This window comes from Carlito syrichta, unplaced genomic scaffold (assembly GCF_000164805.1).
Source record: "Carlito syrichta isolate Samal-C Ts95f unplaced genomic scaffold, Tarsius_syrichta-2.0.1 Scaffold308197, whole genome shotgun sequence".
NCBI classification, from domain to species: Eukaryota; Metazoa; Chordata; class Mammalia; order Primates; family Tarsiidae; genus Carlito; species Carlito syrichta.
The window spans coordinates 157,627-165,132 of NW_007252293.1; positions in this window are offsets into that span (position 1 = coordinate 157,627).

The following is a 7,506-nucleotide window of genomic DNA, read 5'->3' on the forward strand; positions in this document are numbered from 1 at the left end:
AGTTCATAGGAAATTGGATAAAGCTGGAGACCATCATACTAAGTGAACTATCAAAGAAACAAATATCTGAAAACCACATTTTCTCACTCATAAGTGGGCCCTGATCATTAGTCACATTAGCACAAGAAAGGGATCGGCACTCACTGGGCTATGTCTAGGGGAGGGTGAGTGGAGGGCACGTGAGAACACACAGGGCAATTGGTTATCACCAGGTGAAGTGAGGACCAGTTGAAGGCCCAAACTTGACCTGCACATAGCCTACTTATGTAGTTAATCCGCACTTGTACTCCACATCCCTATAATAAAATAAAATAAAATAAAATAAAATAAAATAAAATAAAAAATATTTATGTATTGCATTGTTTATTTTATTTGGATGCACTTGTGTATATTATTGACAATAATTTTATCAAACAAGTGACAGAAAGTAAATAAGTAGTTTAATCACACATGCAAAAGTGATCAAACTTTCTCTTAATTAAATTCTTATCAAAATAAAATAATAATTTTTAATTTTTTATTTGGTTAAACTTTTAACAGCTTAATAATTCTTCAAGAAGGGTTTAAAGAAGATGGGCATTTAAGGAGTCTCATGTAGACTTGGAAGGAATTTCAGTTGGAAAAACCTCTAGAAAAAAACTGGTAATTTAGTTTTATATACCCTCTGATCCAGCAGTTACAATACTAGGATTGAGTATATAAATGATTATATGGACATTAAAGATTTTGTAGACAGCTATTAAAATACAGATTTTTTAAAATTGGGCTGAAGACTGGAAACTACTTCACAATATATAAATATAAGATTGCTCAATTAAAATAGATTGTATCAGTACAAGAAAATACAATTGAAATGTGAAAGAATGGGGTAGATTTATATCATTTGACATAAAAGATCTCAAAGTTTTTTCATAAAAGTGACATTTTATAAAATGTGCAGTATAGAACAATATAAAATTAATTTATATGTATATAGAGTTAAAACTACAAAAAGTACTATTTCCACATCAAAAATGTTTCTTAACATTCACATATTATCCACAAATGTTTTCAATGACAAATAATAGGTTGTTCTAGTTATTTGCTTATTTTTCTGGGGTAAAATTTCATCTGATGTGTGTATATGTCTGTTTAAAAATGATTTGTGCACTTCTACAGAGTGCCAGGTTTTCTTAAAGTATTATCCACAAGGGAGTTATCTGTTTATTTTATAAATACAATATAACAATTCACAAGGGAAAATAGATGTTTATGTTTGCAAAATTACATGGTTACTTTTAAAGCCTTAACATTTATCAAGAGATCCTTTCTTTGGAGATTTAATAAACAAAGTCCATCTGTGTTTAGACAGCTTTAAAACTGTATTTTTTGGTAAACAAATTTGTATTTAAGTGATTATATTTTCTCCTAATTTAGTTTAAATACATCATCCTTTATTTTGTTTTGTCTTCAAATTATTAACTTTCTCTTTGATGTTAACAATCTTGTAACATTTATGAATTGTCTCGATGACTAAGAAAATAAAATGGAAACAATAGGGACTTTGAAATTTAGACAGACTTGCATTTGATAATTCTATATTGGTTATTTTTTCTTTTTGCGTAATCCTGGAAAAAGTCATCTAAATTTAAAAAATCAGTTTCTTTTTTTGTTTGTTTGTTTCTTTTTTTTTTTGAGTTGGAGTCTCACTCTGTCGCCCAGACTGGAGTGCAGTGGCCGCTCCCGGCCACCGCAGCCTTGACCTGCTGGGCCGCGGCGATCCTTCCGCCTCAGCCTTCCGAGTAGCTGGAACTACGGGTGCGCGCTACCACGCCTGGCTCATTTTTGATTTATTGTAGAGATGAGGTCTCGCCAGGTTGCCCAGGTGGGTCTTGAACCCGCGGGCTCAGGCAATCCACTCATCTTAGCCTCCCAAAGGCGCGGGATTACAGGCTGAGCACCGAACCCGGCTAAAAATCAGTTTCTTATAGACAAAATGGAGCCAAGTATTTCTTGTTCTGTCTTGCTATTCCCTTGGAATACACCAGAAAATAAATTTCAAATATAGACTATGGAACTTACATGTGAGAAGCATATAAATTTTCAATGTCAACTCCAGAAAGAAAGGGACCGAGTAATTGATGAAAGAGATGTGGACTAAACTGTATCCCTCCAAAATTTCTGTGTTGAAGTTCTAAGTCCCAGGACCTCAGAATGTGATTTTATTTGGAGATAAAACTTTTCAAGAGGTATTTAAACTAAAATGAGGCCCCTAGTTTGAGCCCTAATCCAATCTGGTTTGTGTCCTTATAAGGGGAGATTAGACCCCAGACACACACAGAGGCAAGACCATCTGAGGACATAGGGAGAAGATGACTGCCTACCAAGTCAAGGAGAAAGTCCTTAGGAGGAAACAATCCTGCTGACATCTTGATCTTAAACTCCTAGTCTTCCATTCTGAAGACTAAATACCTAGTATTATTCTCCACAAGTGTTCTTATTGCTAATAATAAGCTGAACTAAAGCATGGCAAACTTTTTATATGTTGTTTTATTTTTATTCATTGACCTTCTGAAAAATAGGATTACTAGATTTAGATTTAATTCACAAAATAATTATCTTCATAGAACTGATGTGGTAGTCTTTAGAAAGCTACCATATTTGCTTTTGCACTTCCACAAATGACTCAGAGAAAAGTCCCTTTCTCTCTAGAGGTGGCATTTAACATTTATGTGCTCCTCACATGTTGTCCGTTCCATAGGCTATAGTTAATGTTTATTACCTGATATTTCCCAAGGGAGCAGCAAAACAGATAAACCGATAAAACACCTCAAAAGAAAAATCAGAGTTTAAATGTGTGCAATTTCACTTCGATATTTATATTGAATATTAGTTATTCAATATAAATATTTTCAATTATCAGGCTTTACAAGCTTTCCATTACTGATGTGCTTGAAGAAAAGTCACAGCTGTCTCTGCAGTATTGATTCTATTTTCACCCTTAATCTTCTCGACTCAAGAATAATCATGGAGTACTTTAGAAATTCTGTGAATTTCAACATTGACTATAATTTCTATTTATGAAAAAAATGGGAGTACTGCCAGCCCTCTGTATCTTTGTCTCCTGTATCTATGGATTCTACCAACTGCTGATGGAAAATATTATGAAAAAATGGAAAATAAGACAATAAAAATACAAATAAAAATACAGTACAACTGTTTACACAGCATTTATGTTGTATTAAGTATTATATCTAGAAATAATTTAAATTATGCAAGAGGCTGCGTGTAAGTTATTTGTAAATACTATACCACGTCATAGCAGAAACTTGAGTATCACAGATTTAGTTATATGTGGGGATTTTTGGTACTAATCCCTTCTAAATACTAAAGGAAGACTATAGAAGTCTAAGGAAATATTCAGTTGTCTGAGAGACTTTTATTCCTGTATCTAATAAAACACCATTATTACAGTTTTCTTCACTGAAACATGTTTATGTTAACTTCTTCCATTCTAATAGGTCTGCCATGTCTGATACTCATTCGTGGGTTGTCATAAAAATCTCTGTTATTGCGGAATTCAGTCTCTTTGTTTACAGGAATTTGAAAGCAAAAGTTTTACTAGAAAGAAGGCTAGGTCAACAATAAAGTGTTCAAACTCCTAAATGAAACAGAACCGAAGTTTGATATGCAGAGAAAAATCAGTATGTTTATAGATGCAAAATCTTGAATAAAATGGAATAGTGATACTTCCCAAAGCAAAGCACTTTTGTTTTTTACATCAAAATTCTATTGTAATAACACACATAAAACAGGTCAGAATTTTAGATATCTATTTAAACTTGGCTATTATTTTATTTTTAACACAAAATTCATTCACTTTATTACACTTCCTACAATTTTTGAAATGTCTTTTCTCTTATACCTGGTTTAGTTAAAATCTTCTTTCTGACCTCCAATAAACAAAATCTTCCACTTCCTTTACAATCCAATATTATAAAAGCTCATCTTTCATGTGCTGCAAAAACGACAAAATTGGCTCCTATGATTAAGTTTACCTGGGCGAATGCCGCCTCAGTTCTTGCTATTAAAATTGTCACGATTTCCCAAAGATCAGGTTAGGCTGCTCAATTCTTCCTTGCTGAAATATTATTTATTCTTTTACTGACTTTTCAACACATATCATGCTCATCCATGTACTTCCTGGTACTATTTGTTATTGCAATATTAGCATGCCTTTTCCAAAAATCTTCTGTTAATATTCAAAGCCTGGCTAGCCTCCAAACAGTTTGCCTACTCTTAGTGAGACAGCTGTTGACAGTTTATTTTGTTATTGTTTTATTGAATCCCTGATCATTTTCTCAAGTATCTGTGATTATCTGTGTTCATGAATGGGTTGAGAAAAAGCAGTGATACCTTATGTTGTCTGGCTAACAATGCCAAAAAAGTTTCCTTAAATTTCAGAATTAAGACCAAGTTGATCATATTAGTAGAAAAGCTAGATTTTCTAGTCTTTTGTCCGCAAGTTGGGCAGTGGTGGCTAAAAAGAAGAGGCAAAGTGCATTGCAAGAGCTTTTTCAGAGGAGGTGAAAAAATAACCCTTCCTCAATTGTTGAAAACATGCAAACATTTCACCTTTGAATGGTGCTTTGCTCAAGAGGCAGTGGAAGAGTGTAGTTTATTTGTTTATTTGAAACGAGCATACCCTCAATGTTTTATCAAGCTTTTACATTTTATAGGAAGCTGAAGATCTTGCAGTATGCACTATAGGAGTCCACATATTTTCATTTGATACTATGTGCATATTTTTTTCTCTAGTATTTAAAAAACATTACAGAAATTCTTACCTAAACCATATGAATAATAACTTGCTCTTTAACCTAACTTTATTTTTAGGCCACCTCATTATAGCTTAGCATGCTGCATATGTGAAAAATATTTGCTATAAAGAATTTTGAATTCATATATGGAAAAGAATACATTGCTGATTTTTGATTTGCATAATCATCAAAAAGGCAGAAGCTAATAATGCGACAACTCCTTCACGCTCCTTCAAAACTATTGTACTTGTAAGGTTTGCTAATCTGTGAAGAAAAAAATGTTGTGACAATGTATAATACATTTATTATATATTGCAATTATATTGCAGTTATTTTGAATTAGTAAGATTTTGGCAATCTAAATTTTAACACATTCTGGTATACATCTGAATTCCTGGGAAAAATAATAAAATTTAGGTAAAGAGTAGATATAATTGACACACGACAAAATCATGCTAAAGCATAATTTAACTTTTGTGCACACTAAACACTGAAACTCTAAGGAGTTAAAATTTAACCTTCATGAAAGTCATTGAATGTCCTTATTTTAGCCTTTTTTGTGTAAAGCAAAACTGGATAGGATGTGTTTATTTTCTTTTAATTTTTTTAAAAGACAGAGTCTCACTCTGTTGCCCAAGCTGGAGGGCAGTGTACTGCTCACTGCAGCCTCAAACTCCTGAGCTCAAGTGATCGTCCCACCTCAGCCTTCCAAGTAGCTGGGATTACAAGTGCTTGCCATCATGCTTGGTTATTTTTTTTATAGAGAGATAGGGTCTCACTGTGTTGCCTAACCTGGTCTGGAACTCCTGGCCTCAAGAGATCTTCCAGCCTCGGCCTCCCAAAGCACTAGAATTGCAGACATGGCCCACCTCACCTGACCAGGATGTTTTTAAGTAATAGCATTGATATTTACTATTGGCTATGCAATGCATATCTCACATTAAATATACTTAGATGCCTGAACTAGTAACATAATTCATAGAATTGTTTTTTAATTTGTGCCATAAACAGATCTAGAAAGTTCATTACATTTAGTAGTCATGATGTCAGAGAATAAGCATTCAAATAGTGTTACTTGAATACAATTTAAATGTTCTCTGTAAAATAAGATGAAAAATAAACAAATTTATGTGGAATGAGGGTAGGAAGGGAGAAATAAAAACCTGACCATAGTTAATTGAGTATTTCAGAAAATGGCATAAATTAAACCTGTATATCTATAACCAAATATCTCAAGCTTTTTTCAATTTGTCAAAATATGTAACTGTGTTAATATGTTATGTGGTAAGATAACATAAAAATGACATGTTAAAAAGAATAGTAACTATAAGAAATGATAATATAATAGTAATAATTACATTTATTTCGAATTAGCCTTTCTCTCTGAATCCATCAAGACTTACTTGAATAGTAGCTAAAAATTCAGACAATGTAATTGTTTGCAGACATTGAATAGTAAGAAATAGCTCTTCTCATCTCTCTGGTCACATTGCATATATAAATTCAATCTTGTTATTTTGACTGTTGAATTATATAGTATATAGAGTAGGAGATACTCAATAGAATTGAGTCTTGAATAGCTTCTGAAATTTGAATATGTTTCTCTTTGAATCTGAAAGAGAAATAAAGAAACCACATTGTAAAGTGCTTGCCTATATTCTTGTGCTAAATTGACAGGAATTAGCACTCATTTTTCATTCTTAAAGTTCTCCACAAGGGCTCTCCAATCCCTTGTCTCAAGGAGGAGGAAAATGTTACAGAAAAAAAATTGAGGAGCATCTTTTGGGCTACAATCAATTGTAAAGCTGAAAAAAGTTTGAGGTTCCCAGTCCTCTCATCTCACTCCCTTCTTCTGCCCAACATTCGAGTACTCAACTTCCACAATGATACCACTCACACTTTCTCCTCTCTGAATTTCTCTGCTTCTAACTCTGATTCCTATTCCTGCACTTAGCAGTGGTTTGCTTCAGAAAGGGGAGTAGTGCAGGGGAGTTCCCACTTTCCAGATAGGAAACCAGACTGCAAAAGGATTTTTAAACTTTCAAGGTGTGGAGAGGCATGGAGAGAGGAAAACTGAACATTCTATGCTACATTTGTAGTCTTAAGCATTTTGTAAAAGTTATTTTAGTGGTTGAGCAAACCATATAGATCTAGACTATGGAATCTACTCAGCAATTAAATAAAAGAACAAATTATTGATACATGCACCAACTTGGATGCATCTCAAGAGCATTATGCTCTCAAGGCATGGAAAGATGAAGTTCAATTTTAACCATCCCAGTGGTCCCACTGAATGGGGATTGAGGAATTGCTCCTGTTTCTCCTGGCAAGTTAACAAAATTTGACCTCATTACTTTCATTGGTTGGGAAAAGTAAAATTTCCCGGTGAAATACCAGAAACATCAGTCCTTTCTAGTCACCTAATATGTATGTAAAGAAACTATTAAGCCATTAAGCAGAAACATGATTTGCTTTCAACACTTAACAGCAAGAGAATTACATTAGACTCCCCTCATCAGTGTTTTTTCTTTCTGCAGTTTCAGTTATCAGTGGTTCGGAATAATAAAATATTTTGAGGGAGAGAGAAAAGAGCAAGAGAAAGACAACACACTTGCATAATTTTTAGAGTATATTTTTAATAATTGTTCTACCTTATTATGAGCTATGGTTGTTAATCTCCTACTGTGCCTAATTTATAAATTAAATG